This window comes from Peromyscus californicus, unplaced genomic scaffold, assembly GCF_007827085.1.
Source record: "Peromyscus californicus insignis strain IS unplaced genomic scaffold, ASM782708v3 Scaffold_16__1_contigs__length_79575227, whole genome shotgun sequence".
Taxonomy (NCBI): domain Eukaryota; kingdom Metazoa; phylum Chordata; class Mammalia; order Rodentia; family Cricetidae; genus Peromyscus; species Peromyscus californicus.
The window spans coordinates 59,460,801-59,483,368 of record NW_026294458.1 but is presented as its reverse complement, the minus strand read 5'-3'; the positions used below and the strand labels follow the sequence as shown (position 1 = coordinate 59,483,368).

At 36.9% G+C, this 22,568-nt stretch overlaps 2 long non-coding RNA genes across 12 annotated transcripts in view; one reads left to right on the top strand and one right to left on the bottom strand.

The window, feature by feature from the left end:
- The window catches only part of LOC128112178 (uncharacterized), a 149,494-nt gene extending 134,495 nt beyond the window's left edge, over nucleotides 1-14,999 (top strand). For all 7 annotated transcript variants that reach the window (XR_008218887.1, XR_008218890.1, XR_008218888.1 and 4 more), the window contains one exon: nucleotides 8,646-14,999. This is a non-coding gene — a long non-coding RNA (uncharacterized LOC128112178). The remainder of the gene's footprint in view (nucleotides 1-8,645) is intronic.
- LOC128112177 (uncharacterized) overlaps nucleotides 1-22,568 on the bottom strand; it is a 610,610-nt gene that overhangs the window by 116,814 nt on the left and 471,228 nt on the right. The gene's annotated exons all lie outside the window — the stretch shown is intronic.

Genomic DNA, 22,568 nt, shown 5'->3' with positions numbered 1-22,568 from the left:
GTAAGTGAATCTAATACATCCCCTCATAATTCCATCTGTCATTTCCATCCCTCCCTTTTCCCTCTTCCCTCCTTCCCCCCGACCTCCTCTGATTTTCTCTTCATTTTATTTCATTGCTTTGGAGAACTCTTAATAGTAGTCAAAGCTCAAAACCCATTAATGCAATAATGGAGCATTTGAAAGCACCACGGGCTTCAAAAGCATTCTTGTCAGGAGTAGAAGTGGGAGGAATAAGTAATAAATAAATAGACAGAAAGATAGATAGATAGATGATAGATAGAGAAGAGGAGAAAGAAGGGCAGAAGGTAGAAGATGAGGAGGAATAGGCCTAAGTATCTGATTTCGTTATAAAATAAAAGAACTGCCTTTATCTTTAGAAACCTGGCCAAAAGACATCTATTTTTATAAAAAATATATACATTGGAAAATAGTCAGGGCAGTACAGAGGGAGGGAAACCACTTGAAATGAACTTCAACATGGTTCTAGATTTCTAGATAGAGTTACATTCCAAAGCCTGGGATAGGCAGGGCAAGAGTCTCCACCCATTAAGACTGTCTCTATAAGTTAAATAGAGACTGGAATTTAGGAAATCTATTGAGATTTAGAGTTTCAAGAGGAGGAATTTAGGCAGAGAAATAACCTCCACACATAGATTGTAGCACCTGATTCTCATTCATTCATTCTCTCTCTCTATTTCTTTCTCTTACACAAGGTATAAAAATGTAATATATTTTTTAAAGAATGAAAAGAGAAATATCAATTTAAATTCTACCTATATTGAATGTCAATAAGAGAATAGTGTGACAGTTTTAATCTAATGATGTGAAACTTAACCAACTTTCTAAAAAAGAAATAGAATACTTGAATGAACCCACATTAATTTAAAAATTGGAAATATATTTTAAACATGAAAATATATGTAGATCAGTCAGCTCTATCCATGAATCTTCAGGAAAATATCACCAGTCTTACGCAAACTATTTGAGGAAATTGAAGGAGAAAGGAATATTCCTTTATTCATTTCATGAAGTTAGCATTTCCATTATTGAAAATGGTATAAGGAAAACACAGACATATTTTTTTCATGAGAATAGGTTCAGAAATCAGCAACAAATATTAGCAAGTTAATCCTGTAAATCTTTTAAAAGGGAATATAGTGACCACAAGGGGTTTTCTCAAGAATCTATGACTTAACTTTTGAATGCCAATCATGATACTCACCACATTATCAAAACAAAAAGCAGAAGAAGGATTTGAGTGATAGGATTTGAGAAAATTCAACTTGCATTTATAGTAAAATATATCAGTACTCTAGGGACAGAAAGGACCAGCCTCTAAGATGATAGTTGGTTTAAAGACCAACATTAGGCACACAATAAATATCCTTACACTGAGCACTCCTCATTAATACTAGTGAAGGAAAATAAAATGAATTGAAAGCACACACGTGACATCAAGAAGTAATTAATCATGAAGTCACATGATTATGTATATAGAAGTTCCTAATGAATCCACATAGAAGCTATTGAAATATATAACCAACCACAACACAAAGGCGTAAGATCAATACAAAACTGAATTACTTTTCTATGTACTAGCAGTGAGCAATAGAAAAATCGTTTTAAGTAATCACAATTACAACCAAAACTGCAAAAGACCACAGTTTAAGAAACTGCAGTATTTGCACCATGAAGATATAAAATATTCAGAGAAATAAAGGAGAATCTAAAAACTGGAGCTAATGTGTTCTTAGACTCAGAGCTAAATTAGATATACTGTCCAAGAACATGGTAGCTATAGCAATGGTAGTCAGTTAACAATTACTTATTCTCCAAAACTTGATCAATAGAATCCATACAAACCCATTTAAAATTGTTGCAGGCAACATTTTTAAAGGAAGATTAACAATATAATTTTTATAATATTTAGAGAATACAAATGGCCTAGAATAAGCTAAACAACTGGTTAAGAGAGTCATAAAGTGAGTCATGTTGGTGCCGGGTGGTGGTGGCGCACGCCTTTAATCCCAGTACTCAGGAGGCAGAGCCAGGCGGATCTCTGTGAGTTCGAGGCCAGCCTGGTCTACAGAGTGAGATCCAGGACAGCCAAGGCTACACAGAGAAACCCTGTCTCAAAGAGAGAGAGAGAGAGAGAGAGAGAGAGAGAGAGAGAGAGAGAGAGTCATGTTGGATTTCTTAAATTGAATTCCAAGGTTTTCTGTAAATCTAGAGTAATTAAGACAATGATATTCACATAAAGGACTACATAAAATCAAGGGCACATGCTAGTTAAAAATAAGCCACGCATTTATAGTCATTTTATTTTAGATAGAAAAGTTTAAAGAAAACAAAATTAATAGAAAATAGAGGGTCTTTCAACAAATGACCCTGAAAAATTTAAAGTGCATATCAATAAAGAAATCAAATATTGATCCTTATATTAAGTATATAGAAAAATTAAAACAGAGTAGATCAAAGACATAAACTAAATACTTGAATTATAGACTATTGTTGATTTTAGTACAATAATCTGATACTTTCAGATACAGCTTACAAAACATTAGTCACAGTAAGAAACTGTATACAATGGATATTGAGGACATAAAATCTACTCTGTTGATAGACAATGTAAAACTGTAAAAATACAAGGCATAGGCTGGGCAATAATACTTATAATACATATGAATGATAAAGAGTTTTCAAAATGCAGAATTCTATAACTCCATCATTAAAAGCAAAACAATCCTAATGGACAACCTTGTTAGGCAGGTATTTCATAAAGGTAGATATGTGAACTGGGTTTAGTGCTTAAGATAATTAGTCCCTGAAGGGCATTCTTAATATGTTTATCAGTATTATTCTACACACTTCCATATGCCTACAGTTAAAATGACTGATGATGTCCAGTGCTTATGGAGATAAGAGCAACAGGATAATATTCTGGGAATATGAAACCATAAAATCACTTTGGAAAGTACTTTAAGAAACTTCTTTGTAGATATAATTCTGAACAGATTTATTAAATAAGAAAACAGAGCCAAACGCAGAGTTAAAAACCCAGAGATCCAAGAGCAGTAGCCAAAAGCTGAGACCACCTTCTTACCACCTGCTGCCACTGCCATCCTTCCCCTGAGAAAGAGACCTACTTCCTGTATGTCTGTCTTTTTATTGACTTTCTGTTCTGCCTTCTCATTGGTTGTAAACCCAACCACATGACCTCCTTGTCACTGCCTGTCTATACAGACCTCTAGGTCTCTATGGTTGGTATTGAGATTAAAGGCGTGTGTATCCATGCTGGCTGTATCCTTGAACACACAGAGATCTGCCTGTCATGTGATCGGGATTAAGGGTGTGTGCTACCACTGCCAGACTTCTGTTATGACTTGCTATTAGCTCTGACCCCCAGGCACTTTTACTTATTAACATACAAATAAAATCACATTTCAGCACAAATAAAATATCACCATACTTCTTAGAAAATTGAACTTATATTTCCTGTGTTACATTGCAATTCCATTGAAGAGAAAATATATGTCCACATACAACTTCTCCTTGAAAATTCTTTGCAGCAGCTTTTGTGAGTATTTTTATAAATTGTCAAATCAAATAAAGTCAAATTTCTAACATTAAATGGTATCTTAGAGTTTTATTGCTGTGAAGAGACAGCATGACCATGGCATCTTGTAAAGGAAAACATTTAATTGGGGATGGCATACAGGTTTAGAGGTTAAGTACATCATCATGGTGGGGAGTATGGTGGCATGGAGGCAGACATGGTGCTGGAGAGGTAGCTGGGAGTTCTACATCTGTATCCACAGGCAGCAGGAAGAGAATGAGCCACTAAGCCTGGCTTGAGCTTATGAGACCTTTCATCTTGCCCCTAGTGACACACTTCCTCCAACAAGGTCACCCTACTCCAACATCCACACTTCCTAATAGTGCCACTCCTTATGAACCTATGGGGAGACATTTTTATTCCAACCACCACAAGCAGATAATGGAAATCTTACAGTGAAATACTGCATTTAACAATTTAGTTTCTAAAAGTCAGACTTGGAGATCCCAGCTGCTTGACACTCACAGACTTGTGTTAACCATCTCTAAGTGGTTTCTAGGAAATTAAAATGCCTGTTTGTTTGGAGATATCAATTCTGTAATTGTTACTAGAAATTGTAATATCTTCTCAGCAGATATTTGCTCTCCTTTGCTGACTGTTATGAAGAGACTCACAAACCACACACTTAAGCTGGGCTTTGGTGAACAGCCAACGGCCATCTAGGGCCATCGACAGAACAACCTCTAAGTGACTGAGTGCTACCAACAACCAATCTAGTGAGGCTAAATGTGGACTCTTCTTACGTTCAGTGGCTTGTGAGAAAGCCTCCATCAAGGAACACACAGAAACCACACCCAGATCCCTGGCCACCTCCCAGTCACTATGATATAATAAAATGTTCATTCTTTAAAACATTATGGTGCTAATAATGTTGGGAAGTAATAGATATACTCACCAACTATAAAGAATGATTCAGTGATGAATTTGTCAGCTTTATAACAGGAAAAGTCACCACAAATTTCCCAACTTAAAATGAAGTTGGTTCATTTATTAAGTGAGAGTTCAATAAGTCGACAGCCCGGGCATGACGTAACAATTCACTGCACAGGTGTAACCACATTGCATTCTGGGTTAGGCCTGGGTTATACTGTCATCTGAAACTCAGATGACATGTCTAAGTTCACACACTTGTTGCGAGAATTCAACTCCTTGTCCTGTGACACTGAAGTTCCAGCTTTCTTGTGGTTTTCTCTTGTGGTTGCCCTCAGCTCCTAAAGCATAGGTAGGGTGTCTTGCCACATGGACTTCTCTATAACTTGGAATTACTCTCTTTAAAAACTAACAAGAACATGTCTCCTGGGCTTTGAATAGCTCTAATTCTTTCTAAATGTTCATTTCTTTACCTGCAAAAATTGCTCAAACTTAAAATATTAAGGACTGTAAACTGCACCTGAAAACTATCCCTTTATGGTAGTATATAAGTAGATGTTTGGTTGAGCATTAAATACAAAGTAAATACAGCAGTAAACAAAGGATACAGTAATAAAGAGCAAGTCAATGGTCCAGTACCGGGGTTGGACATTGTCTGGAAAGAGACAAAAGGATTCATTTGTTCACCTTGGTATTGTTGATAGTAATACAGATTTATAAATATGATAAACTTATGAAACTACATACTTGAAATGCGAACAGTAGATTACATATAAAGTATGTGCCAGAAAATGTACTAGACACAGCCAGCCGTGAGATCCTTTCTTCCCTTTCCATGCACCCTGTAACAAGACTGCTCAAATCTGATTTCACCAAGAAACCTAGATGCAGAAGAACCTATCAAATCTACTTTTTCTTCCATGTTTTATGCTTCTTAGTAGTGTGAGAACACCAGGAAACTGAACTAAACTATAGTTCTGCAGTAAAAATATTTCCTCTCATTCTTTCCAGTTATGCAGTGTCTGTGCTAATGAATTTAACATATACATGTTCACACACATGTACATGTATATCCCAATCATAGGTACAAACACTCTCCTCAGAGACAGTGAACTATAATTCATAAAAAGAAGCATCAGTGAATTGTAATTAACAAAAGATAAACAACTTACCTGATCATAGCTACCCATACAGTAAGAGGATCTAAACTTCTCTCCTATTCCACAACCTAGGTGGCAGGGCCCTGGCTTCTAGTTCTGAAATCCAGTAACAGCAGATAGGACCTCTCTAGGTAAATACCACTAGGGAGATTGCTGCTTTCTGCTTTAAGGCTAAGTTCCAGTTTTGAAAATCAGCAATGGAACCTCTTCTATGACCCTATGACTCTTAATGAGGTAATTTTTTTTTTAAGAGATTGAATGGTCCACAGATCCTGAAGAAATCTTGAGAGTAATGGATTGTCCTTTCTCGTGTCTGGATCAGCAAAATTTACAAAGCAGGGATTTCTTTCATAATATCTATTTAAAAGCAGGGGTGGAGTTGAAAAAGACATGAATCAATTATGCACAAGGACAAAAAACCCTCTGGGATTAAATAGTTTTTTTTTCTTCTAGTCAAAACCATATGCACTTAATTACAAAAGAATGGAATGAAATACACAAATTAATGGGGAATTTTCAGCACATCTGGGATGTGTTCATGGGTGAGGAGGTGCAGGAGCCACCACCTCAGAACCACTGGCACAATAAATTATATAAATAGGACAAAGAGCAAGATTTAAGCAAGTTGTCAATGTTTCTTGATTTGCCTCTGCAATACAAATCACACCCAGAAAGAAAAAAATTTAATTGAGTCAGTATTGTGGAGAGATGTTTTGCATTCAGGTTTTGCCGAAGTCAGAGACACAAATCATTACATTTATCAGCCAATATCCACAACGAGTGCATTCCTGACTTTGAGACAACTTTTCTGAACTCGATTCTCATGTTTCAGCAAACAATTGAGAAAAAAACAACAACAACAGATGAAATATTTCAAATACCATATGTCAGTCAGGATAATTCTTTTGTACTGTGGCTGAGATGCGATTGCTTTGGTGGGATGGGAGTCATGCATGGATCTCACAGACTGCCAGAGTCAGGTTTACTTTTCCTGAAATGAAAAATGTATTATGTTTGTGCTTGATTTCGTGAAAATCCAGCAGACAGCAAAACTTAAAAAATCCAGTGTGGGGCTGGCACGATGGCTCGGAGAAAGAGCAGAGTGCTTTGCCCACAAGGCTGGTGATGGAAATTTGATCTGTGGAACCTCCATGCTGGAAAGAGAGAACAAATTTCCACAGATTGTGCTCTGACCTCCACATGGGCATCATAGCTTTCACTCATGTGTGTGTACACAAAATATATATAAAGAATAAGTTAATTTACTAAATAAACAAAATATAGGAAACAAAAGTCAGGATTTTTGATGGGCTTACCGCAGAAATTGAGAACCAAGGTCTAGGTTTCTTGTGTGTGGGGTTTTTTTTTTTTTCTTTTTGAAACCTACCCCATGATTGCAAGGTGATTGCTCCTCCAGACATCTAATTGTCTGGGCTGATGGTAATGGTACTAAGAGACCATTCCTTAGGTGTTTTCTTCTTCTTCTTCTTCTTCTTCTTCTTCTTCTTCTTCTTCTTCTTCTTCTTCTTCTTCTTCTTCTTCTTCTTCTTCTTCTTCTTCTTCTCCTTCTCCTTCTCCTTCTCCTTCTCCTTCTCCTTCTCCTTCTCCTTCTCCTTCTCCTTCTCCTTCTCCTTCTCCTTCTCCTTCTCCTTCTCCTTCTCCTTCTCCTTCTTCTTCTTCTTCTTCTTTTCTTTTATTTAAATAACGTTCCTGCAGGCTGCACATCTGGAGGATTCCACTGTCAAGAACTGGGTCATATGGCTAAATTCATTTCCACTATAGGCTACCAAAACAAGGTGTCGGGTGGCCACATTGCTACAAGATTGACACAGCTGTTCATTCAGTGCTGTGTTAGCACTGAGTAAGTACAACAGTTCATATTATGTATGTGATTAACACGGACAAGATCTATCGTGGCTTCCATTTACTCTCCAAATTCTATATGCATACTGAAATTTGCTAACTTATTATCAGCTTCTATGAATAATCTCAATAGTCTTTACTTTGAGGACTATAACAACACATGCACTATGTTCTTGGGTTTCTATGCCTCTAAGCAAGCACTGAGCATTTTTGAAGTTCTTATTAATGTTTAATCTTACTAGAAATTTTAAAGACTTGTTATGAGTTTAACTAGCTGTGCACCATTTTTAGAGAACTACTAAAAGTTAATAGTCAATTTTATTTAATGTATGTTCATCAATATTTATTAAGCATCATCACTGTGTTGGGTGAGTACTAAAGGTATCAAGGATAAAACCAAATAGCTTATTCTCTGATATAAACATAGGCAGATGAGCACACATTAAAATTGAGGAGGATGTGCTCAAATTAGAGCATTGCAGGATGGAAGAAGCAATTCTATCAGGAGAAGGATACTAGGAAGACAAACACATTATACCCAAATCAGGATCAGCACCCTTGTTTAGTCATTTCTAGTCTATTTTCTTCCCTCTAAATAAAATGAAAAATAAATACAATTACTTATAAATAAGTAATACATAGTAATGTAATATAGCTGTGCATTTATTAATTATAGACATCTTGAGAAATGCATTGTCAGGTTGTCATTATGTGAAAATCACACATAAGTGCTTCCACATACTCACATGCTATGACATGTTTATGCACCTAAGTTATATGATAATACTATCATAGATGTGAACTATATTTTAACAAAATAATATCATATGTGTTATATAACCATAATAATTAAAAGTGTCGAGAAAGATGCTTTCAGTAATATTTAAGTTTATTCATAATAACAGAAGTCTTGATTTTAACGAAATATTTGATCTACTGCTTCAGCTCATGTAAAATGCATTCTGTTATCTCTTCACAGTTTGTTATGAGTTTCATAAATACAGAACACAACACAATATGTTTGTGCCTGCTAAAAACAAATAGCAAACATGTGATATAAAAAGTCGTTATTTTTCAAATATGCTGTTTTCCATGTCAATCTTAAGATATAAAACTCCTATTTGTTTCTGGTACAGGTATTTGAGAACGAGTTAGCTACTTCGAATTGCATGTACCATGGAATGATGGTCCAAACTGAAAATGTCCTGTGATATGTGGTTGAATTTCTTGATAGTCAAAGTATGTATTCTTTGTTGAGGGGTAAGAAGGGTGTATGGGTGGGAGTGTGGACACATATATGTATCTGCATGGTGTGGGAGTAAGTTAGAGGTCAATGTCTGATGTCATTCCTCAGATGCTGCCCTGTTTGTTCTGACAGTGTCTCATTGGACCTGGAACTTTCCCTGAACTTCAGGTATCACTCTCAGTTCATCATATGTATGTGGCAAACAAACACTGCTACCTGAGCTAGCTCCTGAGTCTTTGAAATGCATATTATTGAAGCATTTACCCTCATTTTGTACTTGGGGGAGGGAGTCTTCAGTACAGTTCTTATTAATTGTGGAGCAGGAAGGACTGCTTCTCTCTCCCATTCTTCGTCTCCACCTTTCAGCTCTAGGCACTACCTCCAAACTGAATCCTTTCTGCCAGAAAACATTACATAGTTAGGAAAAGGTATTAGAGTACTTTCAATTACCATCCCATCATTTTGCTTCTTAAAACATCCCTCCAAGATTAAATGAGTGCCTTTTGGTGTGGGACACTATGCTGTGGATATCGGTCTGTATAAATAAAACACTGATTGGCCAGTGGCCAGGCAGGAAGTATAGGCGGGACAAGGAGAGAGGAGAATTCTGGAAAGTGGAAGGCTGAGGGAGACACTGCCAGCCGCCGCCATGACAAGCAGCATGTGAAGATGCCGGTAAGCCATGAGCCACGTGGCAAGGTATAGATTTATAGAAATGGATTAATTTAAGATATAAGAACAGTTAGCAAGAAGCCTGGCACAGCTATATAGTTTGTAAGCAATATAAGTCTCTGTGTTTACTTGGTTGGGTCTGAGCAGCTGTGGGACTGGCGGGTGACAGAGATTTGTCTTGACTGTGGGCCAGGCAGGAAAACTCTAGCTACAGACACTAAACTTCCCTAGTCACACAACAGCTAGGTAATCAAAGTAAACCCCAAAACCTGTTTTTCTTTTCACTTGTCCTTTGTGTTCTTTCTAATACTCCCTACGCATCCCCACTGGCGGTTTACCATGTAAATGCATTTTGACCAGTTTTGAGTTGCTGAAACAATTCTCTCTCTCACCTAAAGACTCAGCAGTTGTACTGGAATGTCTTGAAACTTAACTTCAGCACTGAAAATCTTAAACTTTCTATATTATTTCTGTAGCTTAAGTTTTCCTGCCTGGCCCACAGTCAGGGTAAATCTCTCTCACCTGCTAGTCCCACAGCCGCTCAGACCCAACCAAGTAAACACAGAGACTTATATTGCTTACAAACTGTATGGCCATGGCAGGCTTCTTGCTAACTGTTCTTACAGCTTAAATTAATCCATTTCCATTAATCTATACCTTGCCACGTGGCTCGTGGCTTACCGGCATCTTCACATGCTGTTTGTCATCGTGGCGGCTGGCAGTGTCTCTCTGACTCAGCCTTCTACTTCCCAGCTTTATTCTCCTCCTTGTCCTGCCTACACTTCCTGCCTAGCCAATGGCCAATCAGTGTTTTATTTATTGACTAATCAGCAACACATTTGCCATACAGAACATCCCACAGCATATTTCCTTTACTATAACACACATTTTAATATTCCAGAACTTGCCAGTTCAGAATTTACTCATGTTTCCAGCACTCCATGAAGAACAGAGTCAACCACACATGTTCCAGCTCCTTCCTTCCAGAAATTAGAGTTTATTTCACTTACGTTAGCTCATCTCTTGTAGCCATTGTTTCCTTAATGTCTTGAAAACTGCCTGGTAGTTAATATTTTTAACAAGCAAATAACAGACGTACGTGCACATAATGTAAGTGACTGTTCAAGACTAAAAATGCATGATGAATGCAATTATGAATGAATTAGTATAGCCAACACAATTACAGAATGGAAAATTAGTAAAACTGTCAGAAAAATATCCAAACAGAAAACCAGTGGAGATCAGGATGTTCCTGGGAACTTCACACATTCCTGTGAGCCATGCATATCCATTATGGAGAGACAGCAAGCTTCTTTGGGCTTGCTAAATATAAAAAAATTTTGAATGTGAGCTATTTACACATTTTAGAAAATTTTACATGAATAATAATCTGTGTTGTCAGGCATGGAATTAAACCCCAGACTGGTCCATCTGTACACATGAAGGTAACATTTAATTCTGTGGGCATCTTTCATTAGGACACTAATCTCATTCATGAGGTCACTGCTCCATCTCCTAATCACCTCTCAAAGGACTCACTGCTAACACCAATAACTCCAGTGTTATTTATAATAAATATATTTTTCTTTATATAAGTGGGCCTAAAAATGTTTGGAAAATAGTTGCTAGAGCGCTGGTAAGAATATGAAATAACACAAGGGTAGAAAAGACATTACATATATCCAATTATTCCTACAATGGTCCCCACAAAAGAAACTCCTAGCATGTTAAAATTGAAATCAGGTCTATACAACCAGAGTTCTTAACTATCAATTAGACTACCAATCAAGTTAGGTAGGGAATCAATCCCTTAAGAACCACACACATTTTGAGACTATGGGGCATAAGAAATAGAATGGAAGCCTTAGATGGAATATTTAGCCTCCTCCACAACACAATTGTTCATTCTGATCCTCCTGAGTGATGGATATGTGCTTTTTTCCTATTTTGCATATAACCTCTGCTTGAGGTCAGAATTCAGTGACTATCAAAGCCTCCAAAAGACTGTTTCTGGAGAGGCCTTTCCCAAGGCCTTCCACTGTGTTCCATCAGACTTCACTATGTGAACTCAGAGACTATCTTACTTTGAAAGACCCAAGCCAGTTATTCCACGAATCTTCTCCTTCTTAGGGATGGTAGAAGAGATAAACTCTGGGTCTGAATTTCTAATGTTTACTTAGCTTTAATGATATCGGTTTAACTGAAGCTCAGATGTGAGCCTGGTGTCTGTCTCTCTGCCTCACGAAGGCCAAAGCAGGGCATACCATATTCTGGTTTCAGACAATCTGGCAAGGGTTCCGTGAGAAAATACTGTATGCCAGGTTCATGTTCACTTGTTCACAATTTCATATTTTAGTTCCCTAAATAAAAAAAAAAAATCAAACTGAGACAGGGAAATATTATAGAAAGATAAGCAAGAACGTTTAGGAGAAATTTTTCATTTTAGGAACATCATTTCAGGTTCATACAAAGACTATTTGAAAAGCCACGTTTGAGAGTGAGACATACAATTCTACAACAAATTCTGACAAGAATTCGCACCCTATCAGAAAGGTTCTTTTCTCTTGTTTGGCTCTCCTGCAGTGGGACAGGGGACAGAGCCAATGCCCCAACCTCTCTGCACTTAGGGAAACACTTTGACCCAGTTCCAGCAGCCCAAGGGCTGTCCTTAATTAGCATTGTAATTTATATTGCACAATTATGCAAATTGGGTACATAAACAAAATTATCCTTTCAGGTTGGCTTTGCCGCTCGAGTCGTGCGAAGCCAGCCACCGATAAGAAAAAGACAACAGAATACATTTGCTTTAATGCAATGTCCACTTCTTCAGGTCTCTTCTTTTGTTTCACTCTTTCACCTTGCTCTTGGGGCTTTATTTTTTTTCTTTCTCTATGTTGTTTTTTTTTTTTCCTTTATGATGTTTATTTCTTCCTTTATCTATACTTGGCTCTTTTTCCTTGAGAAATTTTCCCTCTCATTAATTCTTCTGCTGCGATTCGACAACCCTTTGGGTCATTCCTTTGGGGTTGGATACGATTGCTATCTGCCTGTTGCCTGTTGTAGTTTTCTTTTGCTTTCTGCTCTCTAAGTATCTCTTTTCTGCTGGCATCCCCCCCCCCCCCGCCCCCCCCAGCCAGTTTGACTTTCGTTTATAGCTGAGTGATGCTCCTTGCTACCCATCTAGCAAACACCCTCAGGATGCAAGCATGTTTTTGGTAAGAAAACTGAAAATAAGCATGGCAAATAACAAAACTTGGAAGACGGGAAATTTGAAAACACAAAGCTTAGTGCATCAGACTGGAAACCTGTGCCTCCAAGCAATGTGCAGCATTCAAGGAAGTATTCGCCACCAGGTGATCAATGCTTAAATCAGCACAGCAAAGACAATTTACTAATACTGGATCACATTCCAACTGAGCCAGTTCCTTTGAATACCCTTATAATTACAAAGAAGATTAGAAATGTCTGAAATACTGTAAATTTATAGAAAAAGGTTAGAATGGGGCTGGATTTGCAGGAAAGGTTATTACAGTGATTGACAGTACGTGGGGATGAACTGCTGAGGGCATTTCTAACAGAGGTGCCCCAACAGACTGGGGAAGAAAAAAAAAAACCGTGCCTTTCTTTATCTGCCCAGAACCATGTCTCCCATGGGAAAATACTCCTTTTCATTCTGCAGCCCTCTGGCTTCGGCAACATCAGTCAAATTAAAACATAACCCAAGGGGCACCCTGCCCAACTATGGCAAATCATAGCATCCTCCCTCGGGCTAAAACTTTTTTCCATTTTGAGTAACATTCAAATGCCTTGTAGAACCTTCCCTACATATTTTCAGTCCCTATTTTGCTGTCTTTAACCCACCCATCTCTTTCCTATTTGCTTACTAGATTCTAGCTGTCCTGGCTGTCTAATATTCTCACATCTTTTATATATATATATATATATATACATACCTTACATCTTCTCTGCTTTGTACTTTGATAGTGCTGGAGACTGAATTCACAACCCACACATGCTAGACAGGTGCTCTAACACAACCACGTCCTAGTGTTTTCTGTGATTTTTGATAGCTGGTTTATTCTTGTCACCTGGGTCTATAGTCACATTTAATTTAACAGACATCCTCCCCTAAATCTCTATCTAATGTTGCCCTATACTCTGCTATCCCATCACTTATTACGTTTTAAGTTGGTAGTATTAAATGTATGACTGTGTACTATATTTAACTTCTATGTGTACTTGCATATAAGATATTTATCATAAATTTTAACTTACGTATTGTGTGCCTCTCCCTGCTCAAGAGAATGGAAGATCCTTTCTATCTCTCTTGTTGCCATATCCCTAGTACCTAAGACAGTGTCAGGATGCAGAGAGCATTCTCAAGATATCCTTAACCTAAGGGAATGAATTCATGACTGCTAGAAAATTGACAATGACCTATACCCAGTCAATGCCTTTGATTTAAATCTATAACCTGTTATTTTACAAATAAATGTGAGTAAAATTCTTTGGGGTTTTAGGTACTAAAACTAAGGTGAGTACAGCTCACACTAACTGGCCTCTCCATCTCGTGAACTGGAGTGGCATAACCAGCGAGGGCTCAGTGATGAGGGGGCTGTATGGTAGAAGCAGAGATGGAAAATAAACCGGATCAGTCTTATTAACTAGTTCCCCACGATCGTGCGGCCCATTTGTACTGCTGCTTTTGGTTTCTTTAAAGACATTCAGGATCCTTTCGGCAAATTTTGACTTCACAAAATTGCTACACGTTAGGTTTCAATGTGCTCAATTAGTAAGTATGATATCAATCAACATAAAAAATAACTCAACAAAACAGCATAACAATATCCTTGATACTAAACATCAAGGGGGGAAACGTGTTTGAGTCATTCGCCTGTTTAATGGAGAGTTGAATTCTTCATATTTTTACATTGTAGCTTCTCTGTTCAAAGAAATGATGAAAAATAAATAAAGGAAAGGTGTGCAGGGATAGTAGAAGCTACCTGATGGGATATTGGAAATAGCAAACTGCAAAGTTCTTATGCATCATAACTCATATTGAGTATGTTTCTAACTAAGGCATTCTAATCTTTAGCTCTGAGCACAATTGTGAGTTTGTTTTTCAACTCAGATGTGTTGTTCTTGCTGTCTGTGGCATATTCTGCATCCTGGTTTATTTCAGAATATTTTCAAAACTTTTTTAGTTAAGCATATTTGGACTTCCTTCCTGTACACTATCAAAATTTATATCCATGAATATAACATCTGGAGAGTAGCACGGATTGGGTAAACTTTGTGATTAAGGCGTGGAATAACTTCTTTCTGCCCCCATGATGTGGGCCTGAATCCTAGTGTCTCTCTCCAGACCTGGTAGTCACCTCTTCTCTTCCCATGGTAACCAGCTGGCTGAGCCAGAATTGGGAAGGTGAGTGGGGAGGGGTTGAGGGATATCTGGTGCAAAAAAAAAAAAAAAAGATGCTTCTTTTCCAAGACCCATCATGGTAAATTCCAGAGTAATGATCACAATAAACACAAGTTCATAGGAAAGAAACATGTCCTAAAATGAAAAACTGATAGATAATTTATAAAATGAAACTAAGGCAAATGATGAACTCCAAATTTGTGCAATTGAAAGCTGAATATTGATTAAAATAACAATAACATTAAAAAAAACCCCTTTCCTAACTTGAGCCAAAATTGTAATTTAGATGCTTCTAAGAGACAGGGTGAGTTCTGTGGTGGACTGAAAGCTTTAGAAAGAAGTTACTCTCGACCATTGCCAGTAGTCTATTGTGGAGGTATCTTTGTGGATTTCTGTGGACCTCTCTAGCACTTTGCTTTTTCCTATTCTCATGTGGTCTTCATTTATCATGGTCTCTTATTCCTTGTTCTCCCTCTCTGTTCTTGTGACCTACTCTGGTGACAGAATGGCCGAACACCCTAATTGTCGTGCTAGAAACCTCATCCAATGACTGAGGGAACTGGATGCAGAGATCCATGGCCAGGTCCCAGGTGGAGCTCCAGGAGTCCAAGTGGTGAGAAAGAGGCGGGTTTGTATGAGCAAGAATTGTTGAGACCAAGATTGGAAAAAGCACAGGGACAATTAGCCAAACGAATGGAAACGCATGAACTCTGAACCAATAGCTGAGCAGCCCCCAACTGGATCAGGTCCTCTGGATAAGTGAGACAGTTGATTGGCTTGATCTGTTTGGGAGGCATCCAGGCAGTGGGACCGGGTCCTGTACTCAGTGCATGAGTTGGCTGTTTGGAACCTGGGGCTTATACAGGGACACTTGGCTCAGCCTGGGAGGAGGGGACTGGACCTGCCTGGACTGAATCTACCAGGTTGAACTCAATCCCCAGGGGAGTCTTTGCCCTGGAGGAGATGGGAATGGGGGGTGGGCTGTGGGAAAGGCGGGGGGGGGGGGAGAAAAAGGGAATCCGTGGCTGATATGTAAAATTAAATTAAATTATAAAATTAAAAAAAATAAAGAAGTTACAGGAAAGGGCAAACATGTAAGACAGAGAGACTGGATATTCTCTTATAGAATCAATCAGGGTAGCTCCCCTGGACTTTGCGCAGATTCTGTCAAATTTTTTGTGTAGAATTCAGAAATAGCCCACATTACAGTTACTCTCTTCCCAATCCATGGACAAGTCTTAGGGTGGGTGGAATTTTGTGAGTTTCCTGATTCAGATTTTAAAAACTGTAATGGAAAACAATCTGATTCAAACTTCCTGAAAAATATAAATTTAAGAAACGTGTGTAGAAATACTTAGAGGACATCATTCTTAAAAATGTGACTATCTGGGGAGACTATGGTCAAGGATTTAGCTTTCCATGAATTCCTGTAGTTACTGCATAGTTTCCTTCATAATATTGTATGGGTTGTTAAAATCATCTACATATTTCATAGTAAGCTAGGGTATTGATATACTTGCTCTATAGACCAGGCTGTCCTTGAACTTACAGCCATCTGCCTATCTCTACTTCCCTAGTTCTGGGCTTAAAGACATCACCACTGTCTGGCCTGGCCAGAAGTTATATTTTTAACACCCTGTGTAAAGTATATTCATTAGTATTTTTCTAGAACTTTACAATTATCTTCTTAAATAAGATTACCACCATATTGTGTTTTTTAATTTCTCCTTGTATTCACTTTGCCTTCTTCTAATAATTAATAATATTTTGCTTTGTGTTCTTGCTTACCATTAAACATTTTCTTACAAGATTTATTTATGTAGCTCATTTGATGATTTTAAAATCTCCAAGATTAAATTTATATTCATTTGACATTTTCTCCTAGTTTTATAAAATTTAAATTATTGATTAAGACTTAATTTAAATATAATAAATACTAGTGTACATGAATTTGTCTTTAAAAATATTGGCAATATGCTGCTGCTGAAATGTGGTACTATAATATAATGTGATATTTCTAATTTGCTTACAACTATGGTTTTAGTTTCCCACAGTTCCAATAATTATTAAGGCAAATGGTTATTCCATTTAATGTGCTTTTGTTTTATTGTTTCTTTTAAATATTTTGGAGGAGCCTTTTCACACACATATAAAAAAATACTTCTGTAATGTTAAATTATGACCATATGCTGTTTCTGCAATTTCTGGGTTTAGTTTTATTTTGGCATATTTTGAGAGTGAACAATGCATGCTTGAAAAATATAGTTCTATTTATAAGGTACAAATCTTACAACCACTTCTCAACATTTTTTTCTGTTTAAAACTATCTGATCTGCCAATGATTTGGTAGCTATTCATTTTGTCGTATTTCATATTTATTTTATGTTTTATTTCCATTTATATTTCTGATAAAGATATCTAAATAATTTCTTTGTGTTTGTATAACATTCTAAGGGATGAGTGGCACGCCCAGCCCTCCCACTTAAAATAAAAATGTTGCTGGACCTTTCATTTTGTTTTCCTCTTCCTTTTCTCCATATCTACAGGACTGTTCCATTTTTCATCAACATAACTTATATATTAACATCAAATATCTTTGTAAAACTGTTACATTTCTTTCAACAATGCTCATATCTGCACTCATTTGATAAATATATTACCAATGATTATGCAAAACTGCCTTCCCTTTAGCACCTACTATGTTCCTGTCCCTTAGCCAGGGCTTGGAGCCTCTCTTGGGGACTCTGGTTAGGAAACCAGAGCATAAAACATGAGAAAGAGATTAAGAGTCTGAACTAGTTGAAATGTTGGCTACCATAATGAACATTGCTTTGTAAGTAATTCTTACCACTAAAATTATGACAAAGGCATAGCATGACTTCACCATCATCTTCTAATCTTCACATAGGCCGTTACAATGTATGTTAATGGAGGGGCAAACATCTTCTTACCATGTATTAACACTCCTAGGGGATAAGACGCATACATTCGCTTCATGGTTACTAATATTATATTATTGTCTTCACCATTTTAGTGGATTCACCTGTAAATACTGTTAACATTAGTCTCAAACTCGGCCACATAGTATGATCATAAGGTGACATCTTAAAAAGATCCTAATGGCCTGACTATTCACCAGACCAATTAGACCCAGATTTCTCTGGTTCAGACTCAGGATTTATTTTCTAAAGAACCTCATGTGACTACAGACTGGAGCCAAGAACAAGAGCACAAGAAATTTAGGGGAGGCCAAAGCCTCAGTTTTGTTAGGTGGTGGCCATGGGCCTTAGCAATTCAATACAAGAAAGACATTTTCTGGCTACATAAACAGTGGCCTGGGAAAAAGCTTTCTTTGGGACTAGGGAGACCACATCAGAATGATCCAAAAGCACTTAGAGAGTCGCAATAACGGTTTCAAGATTTGCAAGCAGCAGACGGCAACTAGAGTTTCCAGCTTTGCTTTGGGGTGGGTGCAGACGAGAATTTGTCAGAGCTTTCAACTGAAAACAACTTGGAAAAATAAGTGAGATTCCAGTATTTGAAAATTAGGAATTCAGGTTATTTAACAAGTTTTGTTTGCACTCTTACATTTAACATTGAAGTCTTACAATATTATTTTTATTTTTAGAGAAGATTACCACGCAGAGATGTTTCCTGATCTTATATGGGAGCTCAGAATATCAGTCAGATTTTTAATTTTTTTTGTTATATATATGAAGCCAGATATTTATTGTCATTTAAAATGGCCTTCTAATAGCAATTATTACTATAAATATTTGTGTTTGTGAATAATTCTTTATGTGTGTACAGATACATGTGTGTGGATACATATGCTCTTACATGCACATGTATGTAGAGGCCAAGGAACAATGTTCTCAACTTCATTCCCCAGGCACTGTCAACCTTGATTTTTAAAGTGGTGTCTCATATTGGTCAGAAACCCCCTAGGTAAGTAAGGTAGGTTGGCTACGTGAACCCCTGGAATCTGGGGGTGTCTTTGACTTCCCAATACTGGGATTTCAAGTATGTATAACTGTGCCTAGATTACGTGGGAGGTGGAGTGTTATTTGACATTCTACAAATTTTTTACTGACAATAGATTATATTTTATTCAATATATTCTGACTATGGTTTCTCCTCTCCCAGTTTCTCCCAGATCCTCTCCACTTCGTCATCCAAATCCACGTCCTTCCTTTCTCTGTCTCATTAGTAAACACATAGGCTTCTAAAAAGAAATTAAATAAATAAACAAATGAACCCAGAATAGAACAAAAGTAAACAAAAAAAGTCAAAGGAAAAGCACAAGAAACATACATAGACACAGATATACACATTACATACACAGAAACCCATAAAACACAAAATCAGAAGCCATAATATACAAGCAAAATATCTACAAGTTAAAAAAAAATCCCCAGATAAAGTATTATGTATTATGAACAAAAAACCTGCAAATACACCATTGAGTTCTCTTTGTGATGGCCATCTACTGCTGGGCATGTGGCCTGCCCTTAACCACACTTAAGGCCAGGTTTTATTGATTTATTTATTTTTTATGTGGATTCTGTGGATCAAACACCAGTCCTCATGGTTGCCTGGCAAGCTATGTACCATTTGAACTACCTCTCTAGAACCCTACTCTAGCAATTAAAATGCTTGATTTGAGATAAGAAAATCATAAGGACTGGCAGGTAAGAGCTATTCCAACCAAGCCTGACAAACGGAGTCATTGGGAAGCCACACAGGAGGAGGAGCAAACCTACTTCTTCCCATTGTCCTCTTGCCACTGTGCTGTACCAGGGCATGTGTATTATCACATTCACACTAAGCATAAACACAATAGATTAATGGAATTTTGAAAAGAAAGTTAAAAAACAAAAGAATAAAAAAAAATCCCTATATGTGAACTTTTAATAGTGTTTTGATTGCCTGCTTTTCCCTCAACACACTATGAAGAGATAAAGTAGCTAATCTATCCAAGCTAAGACTAGCACTTATTTTTCAACAAAGGGATCCAGATAATTGCTTACATATGATAATAATCATGAATCCATTGAGGTTTTGTGATACTCAGTTTGTGGCACAAAATTAATCAATTCAGTAAACATATTGAGACATTCTATAAAAGAGATAAACCCCACCAATTACAATAAGCAGGTGGATTTTTTTTGACATTTTTCTTTGCAAATAAATTGAAAAGGTAACAGCTGATTGGCTTAGTGCTTAGGCTACTATTTACAAATGCCAAGCTGTAAATATGCTTACTGTGCTTGATAGACAGCCTTAGTTATAATTTCAAGATACGTTTCTTTATAAAACAACTGTAATGTGAAAGTATCATTTGATTTAAACATTCAAAGCACAGTGGGATCTTCCCCTGATTCTCAAAGAGCCCATTGCCAATCAGGAACTTAAAATGTAGAGTTCTGAGCTCTCCTCACCCTACTGAATGAGAAATTCTCAGGTTGGGATCCAGACATCTTTGCTTTCACAAGCCCTGGCTGTGGTTTTGTGGCACTATAGTTAAGATGCTCTGATTTGGTAGGCTCACTTGACTCACTTTGTATGGAAAATACTTAGGTTGTAGTAAAAGAAAATACATTCATAGGAAGTTCATGATAGTCTTGTATCATCTTTTAACACACACTGAAATGATCTTCACTTTCATACATTTGCTTTCCAATATTCTTTCAAGTAGCTGAGTATTGGATTTCACGTGTGCCTTACTTACCTCATTGAGATAATGTCGCTATAATGATCTCACTCATATGTTGCATAATTAGGCCTAATATCTCTCTAATGAGATACACCAGGCTATTTGGAAGCAGCTGTTTTTATCATGGAGAGCAAAGGGCACTCTATGATAAAATTTCCAAGGCACTCAAGAAAAGTAAAAGTGGATCTTTCACAGAAATTACTTGTATTTTTTTCTTAAGAATCTACTTGTCTTTTGGATTGGTGTTACTATTCACAATAATACAAAAGACTAGGCATGTCAACTGTCTTTAGCAAGACATGGTATGTCTAACTTAATTATATTAAAGGATAAGAAATCTGTAAACCAAGAATGTAGAACAGGTTCATTCAACATCATTGATTATTTATATTGTAGGTTAAAAAAAGTTTATGATATATATAAGGGAGAGTATTTTATGTGGAAATATTTACTTTTTAAGATAGTTACTTTTTAAGAAAAAGTGATTATTAACAATTTGGCATCATGTTCAGTAACTGCTTATGTATGTTCAATAAATAGGATATGGAATAGATAGATATGCACAGGCTTATTTCACTGGTTTATTCATTCATGTAATAATATCCATGTGCATTTTCTACCTAGATAAATATACAATACATGTAGGGTACAATACAAACTGCTCAGAGGCACAGCTATTGGTTCACATTCACTGGAATTTTCATCTCCCTGTTCAATGTAAATACATATCTACCTATCTAAACCGCATTTGTTGGTAATGAAACCACAGTATTCAGTATTTTATAAAGTGTGGTGAATTAATGGATAAGATTACCTCTTCTCCCTGCAGCTTGAGTCTCTAACAGAAGAGGAAATTAGGGGAGACAAACCAAACTGTGATGCTTAGGGACTCCCTTGATTCTGCCTGTCACTGTTTTTTTTTTAAACTAGCACATGGCCTCAGGGGAGTCTGACTGTTCTGGCCTCCCTCAGCCAGCCAGACGGTAACGGCCCACTGCTTTTATTCATTACTTTGAATGTAATGCACTAAATTTAACAAGTAACACACTCAGCGGGAATTTATTGCCCTTTTGCAGCATGATTGCAAGGTGGGATATGGATATGGATTCCAATTACTGTTGACACCCAGATAAGAAGAACAAAGCCTTTCTATAATTATGAACTGAAGTTGATATTTTAGCACAGTGAAAATAAATAAATATAAAAATCTCAGTACTATTTGTAGAAAACATTCATTTGTGGATTTAGAAAAATCTCCCTGGTTAAATAATAGAAGCATTTCCATTAAGTGCAACAATAATAAAATAGCAACACATAAACTCAAAGAGCTTTTTTTATAAAGTAGCACTCTTTGAATACAAACCCTTGCAGAGAGCAGATGTACAGTAGACAGGGGGGGTAACAAATTCCAGACATTAACTTGTGTGCAATATGTACATGCATGGGCACAAACAGGACTCTTTAAAATAGATTTAATATTCTCAATTGGAAAAACCTAATCCATATGCTATCACTATTCCAGCAGTTAAGTACAGATACAGATCTAGTAATACACAATAGGATGATTTTTTTTTCTAAAATGTTGCTTTTATGGTTTCATATGTGTAATTCTGGAGGTAGCTGACTAAATATTGTTGGCATATAGATATTTATGATGGACCTTAAAATATTTGAGTTGCAATAGGACAATGAAAGGAGGCAGAATAATAAAGTCACTTCAGGCAAAGGATTGTTGTTATGACTTGATTTATTTATAAAGGCCATTGGCGTCCAATAGATACAAAGGCATAAAAGGGGGAGGATAGGATTTTATTTTACCACACTGTATGTGAATGAAAAATGTTGCCTAATGTGTGGAATAGGAAAATAGAAGGGACAGTAACTTCTTACACCATTAGCTAAAATGACCCAGTTGAATTACTGCAGTGAGAGAAGCATGAACTATCGGTAAAATGTGGACCCCATACACAACACAGAATCATATTCTGGGCTTAAGAATCATT